Below are 27,735 nucleotides of genomic sequence, written 5' to 3'. Positions count from 1 at the left end.
TTTTGTTAAAAGCTTTCCCTGCATCTATCGAGATAATCATATGGTTTTTATCTTTCAATTTGTTAATATGGTACATCAATCACATTATTTGATTTTTGAAAATTGAAGAATACTTGCATCACTGGGGTAAAGCCCACTTGGTTATGATGTATGATCTTTTTTATATGTTTTTGTATTCTGTTTGCTAGAATTTTGTTGAGGATTTTTGCATCTATGTTCATCAGTGATATTTGCCTGTAGTTTTATTTTCTTTTATTTTTTGCCAGTTTTGTCTGCTTTTGATATTAGGATGATAGTGGCCTCAGAATGAGTTCGGGAGTTTACCTGCCTCTACTATTTTCTGGAAGATTTGGTGTAGAATAGGTGTTAGTTCTTCTCTAAATTTTTGGTAGAATTCACCTGTGAAGCCATCTGGTCCTGGGGTTTTGTTTGTTGGGAGATTTTTTTATTACAGTTTTGATTTCCATGCTTTCAATGGGCCTGTTAAGATTCTATTTCTTTCTGGTTCAATTTTGGAAGGTTACACTTTTCTAAGACTTTGTTCATTGCTTCCAAGTTTTCCTTTTTATTGGCAACCTATTGCTCATAGTAGTCTTTTAGTATTTTTTTGTATTTCTGTGTTGTCTGTTGTGATTTCTACTTTTCATTTCTAATTTTATTGATTGGATTCTTCTCCCTTTTTTTCTTGATGACTCTCATTAATGGTTTTCCTATATTATTTATCTTCTCAAAGAACCAGTTTTTAGTATTTTGATGTTTTGCTATACTCTCCTTCATTTATTTTCCATTTATTTCTGCTCTGATTTTTATGAATTATTTCCTTCTATTAACTTTCTGTTCACTTCCATTCAGTCACTCAGTCATGTCTGACTCTTTGCAACCCCATAGACTGCAGCATGCCAGGCCTCTCTATCCATCACCAACTCCCAAAATTTATCCAAACTCATGTCCATTGAGTCGGTGATGCCATCCAACCATCATATCCTCTGTCATCCCCTTCTCCTCCTGCCTTCGATCTTTCCCAGCATCAGGGTTTGTTCAAATGAGTCAGTTCTTCACATCAGGTGGCCAAATTATTGGAGTTTCAGCTTCAACATAGTCCTTCCAATGGACTCCCGGGACTGATCTCCTTTAGGATGCACTGGCTGGATCTCCTTGCAGTCCAAGGGACTCTCAAGAGTCTTCTCCAACACCACAGTTCAAAAGCATCAGTTCTTCAGTTCTCAGCTTTCTTTACAGTCCAATTCTCACACCCATACATGAAGACTAACTTTGGGGTTCTTCTTTTCCTAACTGCTTTTGGTATAACATTAGGTTTTTTATTTGTTATTTCTCTTATTTCTTGAGGTACGCTTCTATTGATATGGACTTCCCTCTTAGCACTGCTTTTACTGAATCCAATAGGTTTGGGTTGTTGTGTTTTCATTTTCATTTGTTTCTATGCATATTTTATTTCCTCTTTGTTTTCTTCCATGATCTGCTGGTTATTCAAAAGTGTGTTGTTTAGCCTCCATATGTTTGTATTTTCGATACTTTTTCTTTTCTTTTCTTTTTTGTTGTTGTTGACATCTAATCTTACAACAATGTGATCAGAAAAGGTGATTGAAATGATTTCATTTTTTTTATTTTTTAATTTTCAAAGGCTAGATTTATGCCCAGGTTGTGATCTATCCTGGAGAATGTTCTGTGTGCACTTGAGAAAAAGATGAATTTCATTTGTTGGCATGAAATGTCATATATATATATATATATATATATATATATATATATATATATATAAATTATATCTAACTGGTCGATTGTATCATTTAAAGTTTATGTTTCCTTCCTAATTTCCTCTTTGACTGATCTATCCAAAGATGTAAGTGAAGTATTAAAGTCCGCCACTATTACTGTATTACCGTCACTTTATCCTTTCATACTTGTTACCATTTACCTTATGTATTGAGGTGCTCCTATGTTGGGTGATATATATTTATACTTGTTATATCTTCTTCTTGGGTTGATCCTTTGATCATTATGTAGTGTCCTTCTTTGTCTCTCATCACTGTCTTTATTTCAAAATAAATTTTATGTGATATGAGTATTGCTACTCCTGCTTTCTTTTGTTCCCCATTTTCATGAAATATGTTTCTCCAGCCCTTCACCTTTAGTCTGTATGTGTCCCTACGTTTGAGGAGGGTCTCTTGTAGACAGTATATATAGAGTTCTTGTTGTTTTTTTTTTTTTATCCATTCAACCAGTCTTTGTCTTTTGGTAGGAACATTTAGCCCATTTATATTTAAGGTAATTATTGATAAGTAAGGAAAGATAAAAAGCCTTCCTCAGCAATCAATGCAAATGAATAGAGGAAAACAAAAGAATGGAAAAGACTAGAGATCTCTTTATGAAAATTAGAGATATCAAGGGAACATTTCATGCAAAAATGGGCTCAATAAGGACAGACATTGTATGGACTTAACAGAAGCAGAAGATATTAAGAAGATGTGGCAAGAATACATAGAAGAACTATACAAGAAAGATCTTCACAACCCAGATAATCACGATGGTGTGATCACTCACCTAAACCCAGACATTCTGGAATGCAAAGTCAAGTGGGTCTTAGAAAGCATCACTACGAGCAAAGCTAGTGGAGGTGATGGAATTCCAGTGGAGCTATTTCAAATTTTGAAAGATGATGCTGTCAAAGTGCTACACTCAATATGCTGGCAACTTTGGAAAACTCAGCAGTGGCCACAGGACTGGAAAAGGTCAGTTTTCATTCCAATCCCAAAGAAAGGCAATGCCAAAGAATGCTCAAACTACCACACAATTGCACTCATTTCACATGCTAGTAAAGTAATGCTCAAAATTCTTCAAGCCAGGCTTCAATAATATGTGAACTATGAACTTCGAGATGTTCAATCTGGTTTTTGAAAAGGCAGAGGAACGAGAGATCAAATTGCCAACATGCACTGGATCATCGAAAAAGCAAGACAGTTCCAGAAAAAAAACATCTATTTCTGCTTTAATGACTATGCCAAAGCCTTTGACTGTGTGGATCACAATAAACTGTGGAAAATTCTGAAAGAGATGGGAATACCAGACCACCTGACCTGCCTCTTGAGAAATCTGTATGCAGGTCAGGAAGCAACAGTTAGAACTGGACATGGAACAACATGTCCAAATAGGAAAATGAGTATGTCAAGGCTGTATATTGTCATCCTGCTTATTTAATTATATGCAGAGTGCCTCACGAGAAACACTTGGCTAGAAGAAGCACAAGGTGGAATCAAGATTGCCGGGAGAAATATCAATAACCTCAGATATGCAGATGACATCACCCTTATGGCGGAAAGTGAAGAGGAACTAAAAAGCCGCTTGATGAAAGTGAAAGAAGAGAGTGAAAAAGTTGGCTTAAAGCACAACATTCAGAAAATTAAGATCATGGCAACTGGTCCAATCACTTCATGGGAAATAGATGGGGAAACAATGTCAGACTTTATTTGGGGGGGCTCCAAAATCACTGAAGATAATGATTACAGCTATGAAATTAAAAGACCCTTACTCTTTGGAAGAAAAGTTATGACCAACCTAGATAGCATATTCAAAAGCATAAACATTACTTTGCCAACAAAGGTCCGTCTAGTCAAGGCTTTTTCCAGTGGTCATGTATGGATGTGAGAGTTGGACTATAAAGAAAGCTCAGCGCAGAATAATTGATGCTTTTGAACTGTGGTATTGGCGAAGACTTTTTTGAGTCCATTGGACTGCAAGGAGATCCAATCAGTCCATTCTAAAGGGGATCAGTCCTGGGTGTTCATTGGAAGGACTGATGCTGGAGCTGAAACTCCAATACTTTAGCCACCTCATGTGAAGAGCTGACTCATTGGAAAAGTCCCTGATGCTGGGAGGGATTGGGGGCAGGAGTAGAAAGGGACGACAGAGGATGAGATGGCTGGATGGCATCACCGACTCGATGGACATGAGTTTGGGTAAACTCTGGGAGTTGTTGATGGACAGGGAGACCTGGCGTGCTGCTATTCATGGGATCACAAACATTTGGACACGACTGAGCAACTGAATTGAACTGAACTGAACTGATGATCCTATTTCCATTTACTTTTTTGTTTGGGGTTCATTTTCTAAAACATTTACTGTGTTCCTTGTCTAGAGAATTACCTTTAGCATTTGTTGAAAAGTTGGTTTGATGGTGAATTCTCTCAACCTTTCTTTGTCTATAAAACTTTTGATTTCTCTGTCATATCTGAATGAGATTCTTACAGGGCAGAGTAATTTGGTTACAGGTTTTTCTCTTTCATTGCTTCAAGATTGTGTGCCATTCACGTCTGGCCTGAAGAGTTTCTATTGCAAGATCAGCTGTTATCCTTGTGGGGATCCACTTCTGCGTTGTTTGTTTCTTTTCCCTTTTAATATTTTTTTCTTTGTGTTCAATCTTTGTTAGTTTGATTAATATGTTTCTTGCAGTGTTTCACCTTGGGTTTATTCTGTTTTGGACTCTGGGTTTCTTGAACGTGGGTGGCTATTTCCTTCCCCATATTAGCGAAGTTTTCAACTATTATCTCCTCAAGTATTTTCTCATGGCCTTTCTTCTTGTCTTCTTCTGGGACTCCTAAGATTCAAATGTTGGGACATTTAACATTGTCCCAGAAGTCTCTGAAATTGTCCTTATTTCTTTAAATTCTTTTTTTTTTTTTTAATCTCTCAGCTTCATTTATTTCCACCATTCTGTCTTCCACCTTACTTATCCTGTTTTCTACCTCTGTTATTCTACTGTTGGTTCCTTCCAGAGTGTGTTTGATCTCAGTTTTGTATCATTCCTTATTGATTGAACTTTCTTTATTTCTTCTAGATCCTTCTTAACTTTTTTTTTTTTTTTTTGCATCTTCTCAATCCTTGTCTCCAGTCTATTTATCTGTAACTTCATTTTGTTTTCAAGATTTTGGATCATCTTTACTATCATTTTTCTGAATTCTTTTTCAGGTTGACTCCCTATCGTCTCCTTTTTTGTTTTGTTTGGTGGGTTTTTATCAAATTTATTCACCAGTTGGATATTTTTCTGCCTTTTCATTTTGTTTATATTGCTGTGTTTTGGGTGCCCTTTCTGTAGGCTGGAAGTTTGTGGTTCCTCTTAACTGTGGAATCTGGTCCCATCATTTCTTGGCAAATAGATGGGGACAGTGGAAACAGTGGTTGACTATTTCTTTGGGCTCCAAAATCACTGAAGATGGTGATTGCAGCCATGGAATTAAAAGAGGCTTACTCCTTGGAAGGAAAGTTTTGGCCAACTTAGACAGCATATTAATAAGCAGAGACATTACTTTGTCAACAAAGGTCCATCTAGTCAAGGCTATGGTTTTTCCAGTATTCATGTATGGGTATGAGGGGTTGGACTATAAAGAAGGCTGAGCATAGAAGAACTGATGCTTCTGAACTGTAGTGTTGGAGAAGACTCTTGAGAGTCCCTTGGACTGCAAAGAGATCCAACCAGTCCATCCTAAAGGAAATCAGTCCTGGGTGTTCATTGGAAGGACTGATGTTGAAGCTTAAATGCCAATACGTTGGCCACCTGATGGGAAGAGCTGACTTATTTGAAAAGACTCTGATGATGGGAAAGACTGAGGGCAGCAGGAGAAGAGAACTACAGAGGATGAGATGGTTGGATGGCATCATCGACTCAATGGACATGGGTTTGGGTGAACTCCGGGAGTTGGGGATAGACAGGGATGCCTGGCATGCTGTGTGTAGTTCATGGGGCACAAAGAGTTGGACACAACTGAGCGATTGAACTGAACTGAACTGAACTCTTTGTGAGAGGAATTGGACTAACGACTTCCCACAGTTTCCTCATTGGGGGAGCTTGAATTTATTATCTTGGGGTTGTTTCTGGATCTCTTTTCTCTGGAGTGCAATGAAGTGTCCAGTAGTGAGTTTTTGGGTGTCTATGGATTTGGCATGGCTTTGGACAGCCCATCATTTAGTATTCAGTGTTGTGTTCCTGTTTTGCTGGAGAATTAGCATAGCGTGTCTTGCACTGGAACTTGCTGGCTCTTGGCTGGAGTTTGTTTTCAGTGTAGGTATGGAGTCTTTTGGGTGAACTCTTGTCTATTAATGTTCCCTGGAGTCAAGAGTTCTCTGGTGTTCTAAAGATTTGGAGTTAATCCTCCTGCCTCTGGCTTTTTGTCCTTCTCTTACAATAGCCTCAAGACTTCTTCCTTCAGACAGCATATATGATAAAATTCCTAGCTTGTTGATGAAACAATTCTCCACAGCCAAGAACATGCAGAAAGATTCATGGAGTTATATGGAGAAGAGATGAGAGAGAATGGAGAGAGATGACCAGGAGGAGAAAAGGGGGAGTAAAAAGGGGAGAGAGCAATCTAGCCAGTAGTCAAATCCCTAAGTGCTCTCCACAGCCTTGAAAACCCAGAGAGATTCACAGAGTTATGTAGAGAAGAGAAGAGAAAGGAAGGAGATAGAGATGATGTGGAGGAGAAACGGGAGCATCAGAAGGGATGACAGCCATCAAACCAGTAATCACATCCACATCCCTAAGTGAAAATGGGTACTGAAGATTAGATTCTTAGAGGTACAAAAGAAACAACAAATATCAAAAAGAAAATATTAAAAATCTAGACTAGAGGTTAGACTCTCAAAAATACAACATAAAAATACAAAACATAATCAATCACAAAATATAATCAAACTATATATGTATGTGTGTATATATATATATATATGTGTGTGTGTGTGTGTGTGTGTGTGTGTGTGTGTGTGTGTGTGTTATTTGCTTTAAAAATCAGGAGTTTTTTTTTTTGAAAGGTAAGAGTAGGCTATAAAAATGAAAGTTAAAGAAATGTTAAAGAACTAAATTTTAAAAATATATTAAAAAGTGATAATAGTGAAAATATATCTAGGAATTTCTCTGGAGCTGCTGTGGGCAGTGTGGGGTCAGTTCAGTGTCAGATAGTCCTTTGTTTTGGTTTGTACTTGTTCTCAAAGTCTATAGGTGACCCTCAAATGCAGTCTCCAGTATTAAATACAGGGTTTTAATTTTTTGCACCTGTCACCTCCAGAGCAGTTCCCCCTTCTTTGTTTATTTTGGCTTCCTCTGTTTGGAAGTCTCTTCAATGTCTAATTTCCGCCCTGACACAGGGAGTGAAGCTGGCCACTTATTGAGGCTCACTTGTTCATTTGTGTTGTAGGGAGGAAAGGACACTGCAAACAAATACTGCTCTCATGTGTGGGGAGTGCTCACTATGAATGGACCACACTGGATTTGCCACAGCCCAAGGTGGCATATACTTCCTGGGTCTGAACTGCGCAGGCTCCCAGGTGCTCACTTTGCCATGTTGGCCTTGCATTTTGTGCACTTCCCAGGTCTAAGTCACTCAGGTTCTCAGATGCTCTGCAGGGACACAGACTCAGATTGGTTGTGCATTTTGTGCCCTTCCTAGGGATGAGCAGCTCAGGCAACTGGGTGCTTGGTAACTGCACTGTCCCAGTTGGGCTGTTTGTCCTCCTACCTCAGCCTCCTGTTTTCCCAGGTGTGCCAAGAGAGCACAGTTCCTGGTGTGCCCTGTGTCTCTTCTGGGGTGAGCTGATCTCAGGCTGTGACACTCCCGGGAGATATCAACCATCCAGGATCCCAGGAAGACGTGGTTAGCAACTGGGAGCCTGCTCACAGCTAAGTGGGACTTGTGGTCTCTGGGGCTGAGATTACAGCAGCCCCTTGCCTTCCTGCTCTGACTGTCAAATGCCTACCTTTCTGTCTCAGGGAAGGGAGAGGCCGATATGCAGCAGACTTGCTCTCCTTCAATGTTTACTCAATCCTTTGTTCTGTGACTGTGCCAGGGTCACTAAGAGGTGTTAGAGCCTTTCATGGGAAAGGGTTTTTTTTTTTTTTTTTTTTTTTTGTCTCTTTGGCGATCTCATAGTTTGGCTCATTAAAGCACATTAGCTGCCTCAGGTTGTCCTCAGGGCATTCAGACGCGGCCCTTACCCTAAGGACTGATGATGTGGCCCTTACCTCCCTGCCCAACCCCCACTCACTGGTGGTGGACTCAAGCGTCGGGGCTACTTCTCTGCTGGCAGTTGTGATCAGGTATGTATTGTGTGGCATTTTGTTTCTTCTGTGTGTGTGTGTGTGTGTGTGTGTTTTTTTCCTCCCAGTTATGTTGCCCTCTGAAATTCCCAAACTCCCCACAGACACACCTCTGTGAGGGTTTCCTACTGTATGGAAACTTCTCCTTCACGACTCCTTCCCCAGGATAGGTCTCCATCCCTAAATCTTTTGTCTCTGTTTTTGTCTTTAATATTTCGTCCTACCTCCTTTTGAAGAGTTTGGGCTGCATTTCTGGGTGCTTGGTGTCCTCCGCCAACATTCAGAAGCTGTTTTGTTGAAGTTTCACAACATTCAAATGTTCTTTTGATGAATTTGTGGGGGAGAAAGTGGTCTCCCCATTCTATTCCTCTGCCATCTTGGGGCATATCCTTGGTTTTATTTATTTATTTATTTTTATTTTTATCACTTTCAGTATATCCTGCCACCTCCATAGAGCCCACAAATGCTAAATCCAGAACCTTCTCAGCTGCAGGAGTCAGATATTCTGCAGGTGTTGAATTTAGGAGGGCTTCCCTGGTGACTCATATGGTAAAGAATCTGTCTGTAATGTGGGAGACCTGGGTTTGATCCCTGGATTGTGAAGATACCCTTGAGGAGGGCATTGCAACCCACTCCAGTATTCTTGCCTGGAGAATCCCTATAGATAGAGGTGCCTGGCAGGTTACAGCCCATGAGGTCACAAAGAGTCAGACATGACTGAGCAACTAAGCACACAGCACAGAATTTAGGAAGCAGTCAGTAAACGTGTAACTCCATGACTCATATAGCCATGAGGAGAGACTTTAGCTTCTCTTCATTACTACCGGGCTCTTAGGGTTCATCTGTGGTTATAGACTCATCTCTGTGGGCCACCCACTGCCATCTGCTCATGAGGCTGATAAAGCACAAGTTCATTAGGCAAGAGGTGGAGGCAGCAATCGGGCACAGGGCTGCCGTGTGGGAGGGATGGAATGACTGACGTTCATTAGGAAGGAGCTGAGACAGCAATTGGGCTAACAAGACACCTAGGCAGGTGGGTGCTCAGATAGAGATTGTGGTGAGCCAGTAGCACAGGCAGAGAGGAGATGGAGAAGACAATGGCAGTTGGGGGGGGTACAGAATAAGCCACTCAAATGGGAGCCATTCTTGGTGACCATAGGGGCTGGGGCCTACATGTGAGAAGAGGGGCTAAAATAGTGTCCATGGCCATTGCACATCACTGAAAAATGATGGTTTGTTTCTTTGGTGATCTCAGCCTCCTCTGTGAACATTCCTAGTTGTGGAGCTCCTAACTCCCATTCCCTCAGGATATTTCCTCACAGGCAACAGCAGTCTCATCCCTGGGTCTGTTCTTCAAACCTTATATTCCAGCACCCAGCCCCTGTATGCAACAGTGGACACCTAATTCAGGCTGGATTGCACAGGGCTGTGACATGGACCATCTTTATAAGTCTCATTCTGTCCTGCCTACCACAGACCAGTTGCTGCACTACATCCAAGGCCTAGAAGCTCCTTGTCTGTCCCAGCTGAACTCCCTGCATGGAGGGGGTTTCTTCAGATGGAAGAACATCTCACCTTCAGCTCTCCACCTCCAGAGGTACAGGTCACACCCTGCTTCCTCTCTTCTTCCTTATCCTTTATTATTTCTTTCACCCTACCCAGATACAACCTAGACAGCATATGAAAAAGCAGGGACATTACTTTGCCAAAAAAAGATCCATCTAGTCAAAGCTATCTTTTTTCCAGTACTCATGTATGGATGTGACAGTTGGACTATATAGAAAGCTGAGCACAGAAGAATTGATACTTTTGAACTGTGGTGTTGGAGAAGACTCTTGAGAGTCCCTTGGACTGCAAGGAGATCCAGCCAGTGTATCCTAAAGGAAATCAGTCCTGAATATTCATTGGAAGGACTGATGCTGAAGCTGAAACTCCAACACTTTGGCCACCTGATGTGAAGAACTGACTCATTTGAAAAGACCCTGATGCTGGGTAAGATTGAAGGGAGGAGGACAGAGGATAAGATGGTTGGATGGCATCACCGACTCAATGGAATTGAGTTTAAGTAAACTCCGGTAGTTGGTGATGGAAGGGAGACTTCACATGCTGGAGTCCATGGAGTCGCAAAGAGTAAGACATGACTGAGCAACTGAACTGAACTGAACTGAACCCAGATACATGGGGATCTTTCTTCTCCTTTTTGGTGTCTGAAGTCTTCTGCTACTGTTCAGCAGGTGCTCTGTGAGAACTGATCCATTTGTAGATGTATTTGTAAAGTGTTTGTGGGGAGAGATGAACTCCATATCCTCCTAATCCTCTGCCATCTTGACTGATGCCTTCACTACTACTTTCATAAGTGAACTGTAACTAAAATCATTCTATAATGAAAACTCTACATTCATTGGAGTTCATCATAGAACTCTAACAAATTAACAACACTAACCCTATCCAGGGGATAATTATGTCAGTGGATAACTGACAACAGTTCTATACATGCTCTTCTTCAGAAAAAGTTTTTTTAAAATTATTTTTGATGTATGATTAACACAAGCAAAAAAGCTGTACATAGTGTTTTTAAAATATTATACTCTTTTTTAATGAAGCAAGCATAATAATATACTTTCTTTGAATTTATTTCTGCTTAGGTTAATGGAATTGTATTTCTATTTGTATGTGCCATGCTAAGTCATTTCAGTTGTGTCCAACTCTGAGTAACACTATGAGCCATAGCCTGTCAGACTCCTCTGTCTATGGGATTCTCCAGGCAAGAATACTGGAATGGGTTGCCATAACCTTCTCCAGGTGTTCTTTCTGACCCAGGGATTGAACCTATGTCTCTCATGTCTCCTGCATTGGCAGGCATGTTCTTCACCACTAGCACCACATTGGAATCTTATTTGTCCCAACATTCGAGGTTAAAATTGGCCTGTAAGTTTTCTTTCACTATTTTTATCAGGTATTGTTATTTCAGGGAACTATGCTTTCCAGGATTAGTAGGACCAAGTATATTACCCACAGCAGTGATCATCTACTGAAGATATTGTCACTTGGATTTCTGCCATTGCAGGTGTATAGTATTACAAGATTCTATAACACCTGCCACTTGCTACCAATGAAAGGATCTCTTCAATCTATCACAGAGGTTCCCAACCTTCTTGGCACCAGGGACCAATTTTGTGAAAGAAAAATTTTCCATGGATTGGGGTAGGGGATGATTTTGGGATGATTCAAACACATTAGATTTGTTGAGCACTTTATACTAATATTATAATATGAGCTCCACCTCAGATTGTCAGGCAGGTTGTTAGAGACCCCTGATCCACATATTTGTAGCATTTAAATTCCTGAGGGAAAACATCTAGTTGGCTAAAGTTTTTATATTTGCAAAAGTTAGACATTCCAAGACATATAAAAAATAGTTAAGGAGTGCTATGTCTGAACTTTTACCTATCTTGGGATGTCACATTAAAAATAAAAAAGATGAATGCATATATTTTAGTTATCTAACATCTATATTAATTGTTTTTCATACTTTGGACTTTCCGTTCACACACAAAAATGATTATGCTTTATATAATGGAAATATCCATTTCACAACTCAAAAAGCACTCTCACACTCCTCCAGGGAATAAACAAAAATTTCATAAGTTTTTGCATTCAGTCTAGGTCCAGAATTTCTAAGTCTTGTGTATTATATTTTACATTTTGACATTCTTATATTTTGAAGATTATAGAAAAATTTTGTGGTTAACTATAAAATTTGCCATCAAAATAGGTAAACTATTGAATAAGTGGGAGTGAAGACAAGGAACATTCATTAAAATGAAAAGATGCATTACACATTTCATCAACTTCATTATTAGGAATATGCTCTTCATTGAGCATCTGTTAGCATAGAGACTTTGAGGCACAGTGAATCTTTAGAACTAAGTGCAAAGTGAAGGAGATATAGCCTGAATAAGCTGAAGAACTTTTGTTGGCATGGGGATTCACAATGAGCTGGCTACTTTGGGGAGTGACTCAGGAAAAGTGTTGGATAATTCTCCTAAATGTGATATATATTTCCTCCAAAATCAATCAAGAGGCCTCTTTATTTTATTTTTTCCTTAGTGATAAAGTGCATAAGGTTATAGCATATTGACATACCTTTAGAAGATCCTGACATGTTGCAGACCTTTTGGCCAAGAAAGAGGACGGATAATCTGGAAGTGAGTGATAACACTTTATTTCTAGATTTGTGTTTAAATCAATTGTATTGTACGGTTTTGTTTTACTGTAATAGAGAAAAAGTATTTTTTTTCTCTATTCTCAGGTCAATAGCTGCATGTTAACTAAATATGTTTGTTCCTATTATAAAAGCATATCTAGAAGAACAGCTGCATTGGACTAATGACAGGATTAAACGTAAGATATTTCACTGTGTTCCTCCAAGAGGCATTTATCTTTTGTGTCAGCCAAGATGAAGTCTTAAATAGAAATGTGATGAGAATCACCATTCTTAAGTCTTTAAACTTTTAATATTGACTCTAGCATCCTAATTTAATTGTCTTTTTCACTTGTAACAGGCCTTGCTTGGTGTATCAGTGAGTCATAAAGGTGGTTCTACAAGGTCCTGAGCATGAATGTTCTGACTACATATACTATTTTAATAGTCCTATCATGAGAAAATTTCAGATCTTCTTACATCATCTGATTCTTTGATCTTTCTAATAGACCTATGATGATGATGCTCTGATTTCACAATAATTGATATTAGGAAAAGACAGTGTCTAATAGTTTTTCTTTCCCATCTGTACAGCTACCCAGTTGAGTTGCCATTGGGTCTCTTTAGGGGTAGTTAAGAAGTAGTCACAGTATACAACTGTCATGTTACTGCATTCTGCCTTCTGATGGAGTTCTGGGGTATTCTTCATTTGAAGAGTATTGTTTGTGATCTGATCAGATATACTCATGAACTTCCAAGCAAGGATTAACATGAAAATAAATATTTGTAAGTATACCATTTTTAAGAGTTAGAGCCAAACTAAAGAAAATATCTGGAAACTAACCAGCATAAAATTTTACATTATATAAAGAGGAAATATGCTTCAAATTACTGTTGATTTTCAACAGAAAAAAAAAAAAAAAGCCAAACATAGTAGAACATCATCTTTAGAGTAGTGAATGAAATATTACTAAATAAAGCTATCATTCTAGAATGCTATATTCAGCCAAAGCAAATCATATGAATAAAGACAGAGACAATATCTAAGATATAAAAAACTTACAGAATTATTTTGATATCAAATTATCAATGAAAAAGAAAGAAAGAAAAGGAATCCTTTAAGATCATCATGATATATTATAAACTAGAAATTTATGTCCTAAAAAATTTTCATGGGAAATGTTAAACATTTAGGTAAATATAAATACTCATTGTTTCTTCTTTCTTTAAAATTTATAGGAGAACAAGATGGCAGAGGAGTAGGTGGATGTGGAGTACATCTCTCTCCATGGATACATCAGGAATACACCTTCAGACAAAGAAGTGCTTGCAGAACACTAACTGAGAGTGAACAGGAGTATATAAAAGAATATATAGAACCCCACAAAACTCAGTAGAATGAAGGAACTGAGGGGGGCGGGGGGACAGAAATGGTAGTAACCCTGGACCTGCCATTGATGAGTGTTGGAACTGAAGCAGTGATCCAATCAGAGAAGAAACATATAAGGGTGAGAGTGAAACAGCTGATCTGTGGCAGCCTAAATGGGATAAGAATCAGACAGTTCACAGCCATATGTACTCTGGACAGGGACAGAGGAGCCTTAGAAGGTGCAGCAGCTAGGAACTGGAATGTAGGGTGCTGAAGTCCAGCTCCAGCAGCCAGGGATTCAACCTGAAGGGGTGAGCAGTGTCTGTGAGAGAAATTGAAGTAGTCTCTCAGTTTTCTTGGACTGCCTGTTTGTTTCAAGCTTATGATTCTCTTTTATAATTTTACAAAAGCATTAGGTCAGAGATTTGATATTTTTAGTTCACATTGACCCAGATTTTTCTCCAAAAATCATTGTTGCCCCTCAAAAGGAGTTCCTTCTTCAGTGACTCTCTTATCTACTTTTTCTCATGTGTCCTTGTGAATACACTGTAACTCATGCTAATGTCTGGGCTGCATACCACATTCCTCAGTTTAATTCTTACCTTTCTAAGTAAGTCCTGTTTGCCCCTTGTATCCTAAGCTCACTATTTTTTAGAAAGGGCTTCTAGCTAATAATATCTCTAAAGTCTCTAATTTCTATAAGCTATAGTAGAATATTGTAACATTACAACAATCCTTAAATCTTTAGCTTCTAACTATTTTAATTATTCCTAAGCCCTAAATTCAGCAAACTTCTTTGCCATAAGCACTTTTCTCACAAATGGGCTTCAGATAGCAATCCCTCCCATGGCCTCAAGCTCTGGCCTGTGTGCTCACCCTGGAACACTTTTTTGTAAAAGTCTTTGAACAAATGTCAGTGATTAACTTTATGAATTATTCTTTGAGCACAGCTGCAGATGGCTTTATGCCTTCTCATGCTCCTCTCAAAAACAATAAACACCTTAATATTCTCTTCAGTAAATTCAGCCGAGGAAAAGAAAAAAAAAAGTCAGAATCACAAACCCTAACTCCTTCATTCCAGGTCCGTGCCTATGGAACAAAGGGAGGGGGTTTAGGGCTGTGCCTCTATTTTGTCAGTAATGCCTAATGCAGCTCCTGACAGTAGGGATTGTAGTGCAATTTCAGGACAAATGTTGCAGTTGACTGGACAGACAGACCAAGGGGATGTGAGGGAGGAGATTGTGGTGGGAAATGCCTGTGGAGGAAAGCCAGGCAGCCATGGAAGCCAGGATATACTGCTGAGTCACATGTAGGGGGCAGAGCCATGACCATAGTCTCTCCCCACATGCCAGCACTGGCAGCTGAACAATTGAGAGGCTGGCCCATCAAGCACCTGATTCATTGATCTACAGAGTAGGACCCAACCAGGGTGCCCCTTTAAGTGCTTGATGCACAGATATACAGAGTAGGATCCCAGCCAGGGGGCATCCCTCTATGTGCCTGACACATCAAAGAACAGAGAAGGACCCCAGGAAAGGAAGCCCTCTAAGTGACTGAATAGATGGAGCTACAGAGAAAGAATAGCCAAAGAGGTCTTCTGATTGTCAGCTACCAGAGGCTTGAAAAAACATTCTGATGCAGCCTAACTCCTGTGGCTGAAGGATTCCATGTCCCGGCACACTTGGCACCACCAGGTACCCATGACCAAAGCAGTTGCACCACCTTCACGCTCAACTCTCACTGGGGCAGAGATGCCACAGTCAAAAAAAAAAAAAAAAAAAGACTTATGTCTCTGCACATGGGTTTGCTTCAGTTGTGATCAACTCTTTGCAACTCTGTAGACTGTGGCCTGCCAGGCTTCCCTGTCAGGGGGTTTCTCCAGGCAAGAATACTGGAGCGTATTGGGCAATACTGGTTGTCATACTCTTCTAGAGCACTATATTTCCTTATGCCTTAGCTGCCAACTCCCCTGAGTAGCTGGTGCTGCAAGCACCCATGCAACCCAAGTAGCTGTACCACTTCTGCATGTGGCCTTCACAGTAACACAATAACAGTAAGAGTGATGAATTACCCACTCATATCAATGGACAGATCATCAAAACAGAAAATTAATAAGGAAACACAAATCTTAAACATCAGATTGGATGAGATGGATTAAAAACATTAGATTAGATGGATATTGTTGAAATCTTCAAGACATTCCATCCAAATGGATAAAAATACACCTTCTTCTCAAGTGCACATGGAACATTCTCCAGGATAGACCAAAAATCAAACCTGAGTCACAAATCATGCCAAAGTAAATTGAAGAAAACTGAAATTATATCAAGCAACTTTTCTAACCACAATACTTTAAGATGAATATAAATTGCAAGAAAAAACTGTAAAAAAAAAAAAATACACAAACACATAGAGGTTAAACAATACAGTTCTAAATAACCAACAGGTAACTGAAGCAATCAAAAGCGAAATTAAAAAAAATTTAGAAGCAAATGACAATGAAAACACGACAACTCTAAACCTATGGGATGCAGCAAATTCAGTTCTAAGAGGGAAGTTTATAGCAATGCCATCCTACCTCAAGAAACAAGAAAAAAAAAATCGAATAGGCAACCTAATATTACAACTAAAGCAACTGGAAAATTAAGAACAATAACAACAACAACAAAATTAGCAGAAAGAAAGAAATAAATGAAAAAGAAAGAAAGAATAGTAAAGACTAATATAACTAGAAGCTGATTGTTTGAGGAGATAAACAAAACTGACAAAACTTTAGCCAGACTCATCAAGAAAAAAAGAGAGAAGATTCAAATTAGCAAAATTAGAACTGAAAAAGGAGAGGTTGAAGCAGAAAATGCAGAAATACAAACAATTATGAGACTATTATGAACACCTATATGGCAATAAAATGGATAACCTGGAAGAAATGGACAGATTCTTAGAAAAGTTCAATCTTCCAAGACTGAACCTGGAAGAAATAGAAAATATGATCAACCCAGTTACAAGCACTGAAGTTGAAGCTGTGATCAAAAGTCTCCCCCAAAACAAAAGCCCAGGACCAGGTGACTTCACAGGAGAATTCTATCAAACATTTAGAGAAGAGCTAATGCCTATACTTCTAAAACTCTTTCAAAAATTACATAGAAAAGAACACTTTCAAACTGACACTCAAGACCACCAACACCCTGATACCAAAACTAGACAAAAACAATACAAAAGGAAAGAAGACTACAGGCCAATATCACTGATGAACATAGATGCAATAATGCTCAACAAAATTCTGGCAAACAGAATTCAACAGCACATTTTAAAAACCTCAATACCATGATCAAGTTGGGATTTATTCCAGGGATGCAAGGATTCTTCAATACACACAAATCAATTAATGTAATATATCATATTGACAAATTGAAAGATAAAAACCATATGACCATCTCAATAGATGCAGAAAAATCATTTGACAAAATTCAGCACCCATTTATGGTTGAAATGCTTCAAACAATAGGCACAGAAAGAGCCTACCTCAACGTAAAAAAGGCCATATATGATAAGCCTACAGAAAACATTATTTTCAATGGTCAAAAACTAAATGCATTTCTCCTAAGATCTGGATCAAGGGTGTCCACTTTCACCACTATTATTCAGCATAGTTTTGGAAGTCCTAGCTACAGTCATCAGAGAAGAAAAAGCAATAAAAAGAATCAGATCAGAAAAGAAGTAAATAGCTCATTGTTTGCAGATGGCATGATACTATACATAGGAAACACTAAAGATACTATCAGAAAATCACTAAACAACGAAATATCAGAAAAATATATTAAGAAATCAATCCCATTCACCATTGCAACAAAAGAAGTAAAATAACTAGGAACAAAGTTACCTAAAGAGACAAAAGAACTGTACACAGAAAATTATGACACCAAAGAAAGAAATCAAAGATGACATAAATAGATAGAGAGATATCCTATGTTCCTGGGTAGGAAGAATCAATATTGTGCAAATGACTCTACTACCAAACACAATCTACAGATTCAGTGTGATCCCCATAAAATTATCAATGGGATTTTTTGACAGAAATAGAAAAAAAAAAATCAATTCATATGGAAACACAAAAGACCCCAACAAGCCAAAGCAGTCTTGAGAAACAAGACTGGACCCGGAAGACTCAACCTTGTTGACTTCAGATTATACTACAAATCTACAGTCATCAAGACAGTATGTTTCTGGCACAAAAACAGAAATATAGACCAGTGAAGCAACATAGAAATCCCATAAATAAATCCATGCACCTATGGGTACCTTATTTTTGATAAAGGAGGCAAGAATACACAATGGGGCAAAGACAGCCTCTTCAACAAATGGTGCTGTGAAAACTTGACAATTACATGTAAAAGAATGGCATTAGAACACTTCCTAACACTTTACACAAAGATAAACTCAAAATGGATTAAAGATCTAAATATAAGACCAGAAACTAAATCTCTTAGAGGAAAACATAGGGAGAAAACTCGATGACATAAATCAAAGCAAGGTCCTCTATGACCAACTTCCTAGAGTAACGGAAATAAAAACAAAAGTAAACAAGTGGGACATGATTAAACTTAAATGCTTTGGAACAGAAAATGAAACTATTAACAAGGTGAAAAGACAGTGGAAGAATTCCTCAGAATGAATGAAAACAATAGCAAATGAAATAACAGACAAAGGTCTAATTTCTAAAATACACAAGCAACTCGTACAACTCAATACCAGGAAAACAAACAACCCAATCGAAAGTGGGGAAAAGACCTAAGCAGACATTTCTCCAGAGAAGACATACAGATCGCTATCAAACACATGAAGAGATGCTCAACATTGCTCATTATTAGAGAAATGCAAATCAAAAGTGCAATGAGATATCACTTCACACCAATTAGAAAGGCTATCATCAAAAAGTCTACAAACAATAAATGCTGGAGAGGGTGTGGAGAAAAGGGAACACTCTTGCATTAATGCTGGGAATGTAAGTTAATATAGCCATCATGGAAGACAGTATGGAGATTCCTTAAAAAAATAAAAAACTAGGAATAAAAGCATTATATAACCCAGCAATCCCACTCCTAGGCATATACCCTAAGGAAACCAAAACTGAAAAACACACACATATCACATTGTTCTTTGCAACACTATTTACAATAGCTAGAACATGGAAGCAACCTAGATGTCCATTGATAGATGAGTGGATAAAGAAGTTGTGGTATATATACACAATGGAATATTACTAAGCCATAGAAAGGAACACATTTGAATCAGTTCTAATGAGGTGGCTGAACCTACAGCCTATCATACAGAGTGAAGCAAGTCAGAAAGAGAAATATAAATAGTGGATACTAACGCATATAAACAGAACCTAGAAAAATGGTACTGAAGAATTTATTTGTAAGGATGCAATGGAGCAACAGAATAGATAGTAGGCTTATGAACACAGGGAGAAGGGAGGAGAGGGTGAGATGTATGGAGAGAGTAACATGGAAACTTACAGTACCATATGTAAAATAGATAGTCAACAGGAATTTGCTCTATGTCTCAGGAAACTCAAACAGGGGTTCTGTATCAACCTAGAGGGGTAGGATAGGGAAGGAGATAGGGAGGAGGTTCAAAAGGGAGGGGATATATGTATACCCATGGCTGGTTCATATTGAGGTTTAACAGAAAAAAAAAAATTCTGAAAAGCAGTTATTCTTCAATTAAAAACTAAAATCAATTTTAAAACTATATACCTCTCTGCAGCAAAGAAATGTAGCATTTTCTTCTATAATCTATACATATATACATATAATATTTATAATGGTAGTATAAAGCAAGGCAAAAGGCAACAAACTATGGCCCTTGGGGAAAGTTTAGACTGCAATCTCTATATTAAAGCTAAGATGATTTTCTGCATTTTAAAAATGTTCTCAAAAAAAAAAAAAAAGTCAAAGTTGAACATGCAACAGAAATTGCTTGTAGTCTGCAAAGACTATATTTACTGTCTTGTCCATTACATAAAACTTTTTGTACCTTTATCATAAAGTATGTATGTGTGGTGGGTGCGGAGGGAGGGAGGATTATTAGACCTGTATATTGATAAGATTTTAACATTTTAAGGATTGTTATAATATTAGCTCTAGTTCCCAAATTTAAAAATTCTTATTATAATCTCTAAAGCAATCAGTTAAAATATACATGAGATTAAAAAAAAAACAACAACAAAAGATAAAGAATCAATAAATAATTTAATATTGGAAGAAGAATTTTTTTGATATATCTTTGGATTTTCAAACAGCTTATGTTACTTTTGTAATGAATTAGTAAATGAATGTAAAGCAAATGGAAAAAAGAAACTAACAATTTCAAACATAGATATAAAATTTGAAACAAAATTTGAAAAAAAAATTTATAGAATCCAAATGAAAGCAGCAAAAGAGAAACTGAAAGGAATTGGAGAACAAAAATCAGATAATAAAATGGTAAATCTAAATCTGACCATATAAATAACATTAAATATTAATTGCCTGTCTTCATAATCTTGGCAGTGGTCCTTAGGTATAAAAGTAGTACACAAACATTTGACAAATAGGAAAATTTAATTTCATCAAAATTAAGACTGTTGATGTAGAAGTTACAATAGTCAGTCAGTTCAGTTGCTCAGTCATGTCTGACTCTTTCCATCCCATGGGATGTGGCACACCACGCTTCTCTGGCATCGCCAACTCCCAGAGCTTGCTCAAATCCTTGTCCATCTACTTGGTGAAGCCATCCAACCATCTCATCCTCTGTCATCCCCTCCTCCTCCCACCTTCAACCTTTCCTAGTATCAGGGTCTTTTCCAGCGAGTCACTTCTTCGAATGACTGGCCAAAATATTGGAGCTTCAGCTTCAGCATCAGTCCTTCCAACAAATATTCAGGGTTGGATCTCCTTGCATTCCAAGGGACTCTCAAGAGTCTTCTCCAACACCCTAGTTTAAAAGTATTAATTATTCAAGGCTCAGCTTTCTTTACATCCCAAGTCTCACATTCATACGTGACTACTGGGAAAACACATAGCTTTCAGCATATTGACTTTTCTCAGCAAAGTATGGTCTTTGTTTTTTACTAAGCTGTCTTGGTTTGTCATAGGTTTTCTTCCAAGGAGAAAGCGTCTTTTGATTCAATGGCTGCAGTCACCATCTGCAGTGATTTTGGAGCCTAAGACAATAAAGTCTGTCACTGTTTCCATTGTTTCCCTGTCTATATGACAGGAAGCTATGGGACCAGATGTCACAACGTTGGTTTTTAGAATGTTGAGTTTTAAATCAGCTTTTTCATGCTCCTCTTTAACTTTCATCAAGAAGCTTTTTAGTTTCTCTTCACTTTCTGCCATAATGGTGGTGTCATCTGCATATCTGAGGTTATTGATATTTGTCCCTGCATCTTTGATTCCAGCTTGTGCTTCATCCACCCAGGTATTTTGCATGATATACTCTGCATATAACAGACCTAACAGAAGCAGAAGATATTAAAGAAAAAAAAAAAGGTGACAAGAATACACAGGAGAACTATTCCAAAACTATCTTCATGACACAGAAAACCACATGGCGTGATCACTCACCTAGAGCCAGACATCCTAGAATGTGAAGTCAAAAGTGTGAAGTCAAGGATGCAAAGTCAAGAAAGCGAAGGCAAGGATCAGTGCCGGGGTCCAGCCCCGGTGGATCCAGGGAATTCGAAGCGGGGATGGAGTCGGCATTTTAGGAAAGAATTATTTAATTAGAGATATAAAGAGATATTAGGAAAGAAGAGTGTAGTAGGAAATTTAGTGGAGAAAAGAGACTGATATTCCTTGGTTTACACGGAAAGCTAATAAAGTCTCAAGACAAGAAACTTGTACCGTCTATGTTAGGCCACAAGCGCCCGCTTGAATAGCAGAGGGTGACACACCTTGGGCTCCCTCTCTCGTGGGTCTTAGAAGCCCAGGCAAATAAGTAGACATGGAGAGCCTCCACGTTCCAAGGGATCAGCCTGAAAAGGAGAGGGAGGGAGAGGGAGAAAGGGAGGGAGAGGGAGAAAGAGAGAGAGTCGACACGGGGGAGGCCAAGCTTATGCAAAAACTCCATAACTTTATTTTTACAAGGTGTTTATATACCCTAAGTTTTACATAATGGAAGATATAGAGTCATGCACGGGTAGCAGTCCTGACCCTTTCTGTATATCTTTTTGCATACAAAAGGTCTCAGGTGATTTACATTATCTTCTGGCCAAGAGGCCTATTAACACTTTATGGCTCTCTTCCTTAATGAATGTTAATCTCATTTCCCCTGAAGTGTTTTTCTTTAATCTGCATCACTCTCAAAGCACTAAAGATATATCCCTATAGAACAAAGGTGCAGTGGGTTATAACACAGAAGGTACTTAACTCAAAGATCTATGTTGCTACATGTTTATATACACACACACACACACACACACCACACACACACACACATACCAACTATATCAACAAATAAAAGATATGAAAATTTGGCAGCAAGTATTGGCTCAACAAATGAAACCCTTAATCAGTCCTATTTTAATGATTTTTGACTCCTCGGAAGCCCCTATGTTCCTAGGATATTTTGAGCTTCCTGTGCCTCTCGTGGTGGGGAGTCCACAAACAATCACATGTGCAGCTGTAAGAGTCCTGTAGGCAGGCTAGAAAGCCATCAGAGGGGTTTTTGGATTGAACCACTCTTATTATGCCCAGGAAACTTATTATCTAAATTAACTTTTTCCAGAAAAAAGTGGTGGGGGGACAGCCCCTGTTAATGTCAGAAGCGTAAATGAAAAGCACAATGCAGTACGGCAGGTAGACTCTCGTTGTGTGGGTAGATGCTCGAGAAAATCCAGCGAGGCTCCCTTAAGGCTGGACTCGCCTTTGCCTGTCGGACCCCTTAACCTCATGACCTTTGCCATGGGCGGGACTCCTCATGCTGGCTCCTGGCAGAGCACTATGAGCTAAGCTAGTGGAAGTGATGGGATTCCAGTTGATCTATTTCAAATTCTAAAAGATGATACAAATTCTCCAAGCCAGACTTCAGCAATAAGTGAACTGTGAACTTCCAGATGTTCAAGCTGGATTCAGAATAGGCATAGGAACCAGAGATCAAATTGCAAACATCTGCTGGATCATCAAGAAAGTAAGGGTTCCAGAAAAACATCTGTTTCTGCTTTATCGACAGTGCTAAAGCCTTTGACTGTATGGATCACAATAAACTGGAAAATGCTGAAAGAGATAGGAATACCAGACTACCTGACCTGCCTCTTGAGAAATCTGTATGCAGATCAGGAAGCAACAGTTAGAACTGGGCATGGAAAAACAGACTGGTTCCAAATAGGAAAAGGAGTATGTCAAGGCTGTATATTGTCACTTTGCTTATTTAACTTATATGCAGAGTACATCATGCAACATGCTGGGCTAGATGAAGCACAAGCTGGATTCAAGATTGCCAGGACAAATATCAATAACCTCTGATATGCAGATGATACCACAATTATGACAGAAAGCAAAGATGAACTAAAGAGCCTCTTGTTGAGAGTGATAGAGGAGAGTGAAAAATTTGTCTTAAAACTCAACATTCAAAAATTAAGACCATGGCAAATAGCTGTTGAAATAATGGAAACAGTGACAAACTTCATTTTGGGGGGCTCCAAAATCACAGCAGATGCTGACTACAGCCTTGAAATTAAAAGATGCTTATTCCTTGAAAGAAAAGCTATGACCAACCTAGACAGCAGAGTAAAAAGCAGAGACATTACTTTGGTGAGAAAGGTCCATCTAGTCAAAGCTATGTGTTTCCCAGTAGTCATGAATGGATGTAATCATTGGACTGTAAAGAAAGCTGAGCACCAAAGATTGGCTGCTTTTGAACTGTGGTGTTGGAGAAGACTCTTGACAGTCCCTTGGACTGCAAGGAGATCCAACCAGTCCATCATAAAAAAAAAATATCACTTCTGAATATTCATTGTAAGAACTGAAACTGACTATTTATTGAAGCTGAAACCCCAGTACTTTGGCCACCTGATGCAAAGAAATGACTCACTGGAAAACACCCTGATGTTCAGAAAGATTGAATGCAGAAGGAGAAGGGGATGACAGAGGATGAGATTGAGCATAACCAACTCAATGGACATGAGTTTGAGCATAGGAGTTGGTGATGGACAGCGAAGTCTGGCCTGCTGCAGTCTATTGGGTTGCAACGAGTCAAACACAACTGAGTGACTGAACTAACTGAATGGACCTCTGCATATATATTAAATAAGCAATGTGACAATATACAGCCTTGATGTATTCCCTTCCAAATTAGTTATACCATTAACAAAGTAAAAAGTAATTCATGGAAAGGAGAATATATCTGCAAGCCATGAATTTCATATGGTATTTGTATCTGCAAAATAAAGGACTCATCACTCTATAATAATAAAAAAGACAGGTACTACAATTCATAAATCTGAGCAAGTATATAAATAGATATTTCTTCAAAGAAAGTGTGTGTGTAGCTATTAAGCATATAAAACAATGCTCAATATTAGCAATCACTGGAAAAATACAAATCATTATCTGAATAATGAAATACTACTTCACATCCACTAGGATGACCTAAAAAAAAAAAAAAAAGACAAAATGATAAATACTGGCAAAAATACAGAAAAATTAGAACCCTCACATGGTGCTCACAAGGAAGAAAAAAAAAGCAGTTGCATTTTTATATACTAGTAGCAAGCAAAAATAAAATGGAAAAAATAAATTTATTCATGTGTGTGTGTTAGTTGCTCAGTTGTGTCTGACTCTTTGCAACCCTGTGGACTGTAGTCTGCCAGGTTTCTCTGACCATAAAATTCTCCAGGCAAGAATACTGGAATGGATTGTCATTCCCTTCTGCAGAGGAACTTCCCAACCCAGGGATCAAACCCTGGTCTCCTGCATCACAGGCAGGTTCTTTGCCATTTGAGCTATAGGGAACTCCTAGTAACATCAAAACTCAAAATATTTAGGAATAAATTTAAGAAAAAGTAAAAAAAAAAAAAAACACTTCTAAAATTAAGACATACAACATTCTTGAGATCTACTTAATTGTTAAAGACATAAATAAGTAAAAAGGTACAGAAGTTTCATTAATTGGAAAATTCAGTATTATTGTTATGTCTATTTTACCCAATTTGATCTATAGATTCAGTGTCATTCTAAAGTTCCAAAATATTTTTATTTAAGCTTGGCAGGCTGGTTAAAATATATGTTGAATAGCAGAGCAACTAGAATATACCAAGCAACATTAAAGAAGAAAAAAGCTTAACGGCCTTACATTTCTTGATTTCAGAATTAAAAAAAAAAAAAAAAAAAAAAACTAACATGTGCATATAGAGTTGCTTCAGTCATGTCAGACTCTTTGCAACCCCATGGACTGAAGCCACCAGGCTCCTTTCTTCATAGGATTATCCAGGCAACAGTGCTGGAGTGGGTTGCCATATCCTTCTCCAGAAAACTACCATAATCAAGGCTATATAATAAAACCATAAGTATCAGAGAGAGAGAAAGAGATCAGTTTAATGAAATTTAAAATTTGATGATAGACATATTGGTATAGAATTAATTAATTTTTTAAAAAAAGGCAATCCAATGGGTTAATTTTTTTTTCAAGAAATGCTGCTAGAATAACTAAATATTCATAACAGAAAAAATAGAAGAATTAAAACAATAAAGCACTGTATAAAAATGCAGCAGAATATAGTTGTTTCTTTTAGTTAGCTAAATGTTTCTTATATATGTCACAGAAATCAATAACTATAACAATAAAATTAATAATAAAACAAAAAATACCTAATAAAAAATGGGCAATATTTAATAACCATTTTCCAAAAGCGTTCCATGTTATAAGTCATCAGGGAAACGGAAAATAAGTGTATTACTTACCAAATGGGTTGAAACAAGACAAGTTGATGATAATAAGTGTTCTTTAGGATTCGGAGAAGGCAATGGCAACCCACTCCAGTACTCTCGCCTGGAGAATCCCATGGACGGAGTAGCCTGGAGGGCTGCAGTCCATGGGGTCGCTGAGGGTCGGACATGACTGAGCGACTTCACTTTTCACTTTCCTGCATTGGAGGAGGAAATGGCAACCCACTCCAGTGTTCTTGCCTTGAGAATCCCAGGGACAGGGGAGCCTGGTGGGCTGCCGTCTATGGGGTTGCACAGAGTTGGACACGACTGAAGTGACTTAGCAGTAGGATGTGAAGAAACTTTAATTCTGGTATATTATTCGTGGAAATTTAAAATAATACTTTGGAAACATTATGGCAGTGTCTTAAGTTTCTTACAAAACTGAGATGTTTGAAAGCAGAGAGATAACTATATAGCATTTTAATAAATGTTTTCTTTCTTTTCCTGATTAAAATTTTAATTCAGATGAGACAATGAAACATAATAAAAATTTAGGAAAGAGAATATAAATTTCCTCTAGTTTTTATAAAATAGACTTCCAATACTCAAATCATTCTCTCAGTTTAAAAAAAGAAAGTTAAATGTTTAAAGATATGCTAATAGTAGTGATAGTAGTGGTGTTAGTCACTAAGTCATGTCTGACTCTTTGCAACCCCATGGACTGTAGACCACTGGGCTCCTTTATTTGTGCAATCCTCCAGGCAGCAATCCTGGAGTGGGTTGCCATTCCCATTTCCCGACCCAGGGACTGAATCAAGGTCTCCTGCATTGTTAGGCAGATTCTCTACAAGATGAGCCATTAGGGAAGCCCAGGCCTATAGATATCTTTAATACTTCTTTGCTTGTACATACATTCAGTTAACGTGATTTGGGAACCTACTGTACGTCAGGATGAAGCTAGAGTGCTTAAAATAAAAAGACAGGCAAGACATAGCCTCTGGATTAATGAAACTTTCAGTATATTGAATGAAAAAAATAGTTAAAATATGTTATTATCATAGAAAAATCAGAATGTCATTGGGTTTACCAAATAATGAAATAAGTCAGATGCAATGTGAACGAAGTGGAAAAAAGCCATGGGTTACTGGAAGTACTGAAATTTATTTTAGAAGAACTGGGTATTAGGAATTGGAAGGAATACTGCAAATGGGAGATGAGTTATGTAAAATAAAATTATCATGACAGAAAGACTACATAATATTCCACCTTATTTTTTTTATGCAGATAATGTATGTATATCTGATATTTTACTTGGAGAAATTAAAGGATTATTCAAATTATAAGCAAAATATAATGAATTTGAAATTAGCAAAAAATTTACCCAAATTTTCTAGTGATAATGAAATCAGTATAGACATTATCACTTACATTTGACATTTATAGGTAAATATATCAACATAACAGTTTTCTTTCAGAGTCCTATGCTGTCAAAAAGAGACAAGTATAAAATGAATTACAAATTACCTGTCTTTTCTAATGTTTTGCTTTTTTCAAATAATATAAAATTTTAAATTAACCAGGTACAGCTCATTGCCATTTCCAAACCTGTTGGTACCATTAACAGTAATTAGCATAAAGAATTTGCTGATTCCTATTGTTAACTTTAAGTATTCAATTTTCCCTGTTTATACCATTTGGATTTGTTGCATTGAAGAATGAGTGAAACTTGATACAATACAAAGACTTAACAGCTGTATATTTTAAATATTGCCTAGGTTTTACTAAGGCTTGAGTATCGTGTAAGCAGAAACAATGTATAGGAAAATTGCTTTCTCATTGTTTAGAAATGATATGCTTTACCATCACATTTACGTCCACAATGCAATTACATTTAGACCACTAGTTAATCACATATATCTATCAACTGCTAAACTGGGCATGACACTTTGCTGTAGAAACTTTACTGTAGAAAACTTAACTTGCTAGTGGAGTTTGGGAATTGCAAAACAGGTTGGAAGCAATATTTTCTGGGAGTTAATGAAGTATTCAGATCATTTGTACTCCTCATCCCCATTGAATGGATGTAAAAGAGGCAAGACAATAATTACTAATATTTTAAATTTTGTTGTCTATGTGTTAAAATTAT

General features: G+C 37.8%; 1 long non-coding RNA gene across 1 annotated transcript; it reads left to right on the top strand.

The window, feature by feature from the left end:
• The first annotated feature begins 1,854 nt into the window (after window positions 1–1,854).
• On the top strand, window positions 1,855–17,030 carry LOC120866519. Its single transcript, XR_005721677.1, has 3 exons — window positions 1,855–1,865; window positions 4,544–4,547; window positions 16,897–17,030. It is a non-coding gene; the product is annotated as an uncharacterized LOC120866519 (long non-coding RNA).
• The last annotated feature ends 10,705 nt before the right edge of the window (window positions 17,031–27,735 follow it).

The sequence above is a fragment of the Oryx dammah genome, unplaced genomic scaffold (assembly GCF_014754425.2).
Source record: "Oryx dammah isolate SB20612 unplaced genomic scaffold, SCBI_Odam_1.1 HiC_scaffold_8, whole genome shotgun sequence".
Classification (NCBI taxonomy): Eukaryota; Metazoa; Chordata; class Mammalia; order Artiodactyla; family Bovidae; genus Oryx; species Oryx dammah.
Note: the sequence above shows the minus strand (reverse complement) of the source record. Positions and strands in the feature narration are given on the sequence as shown.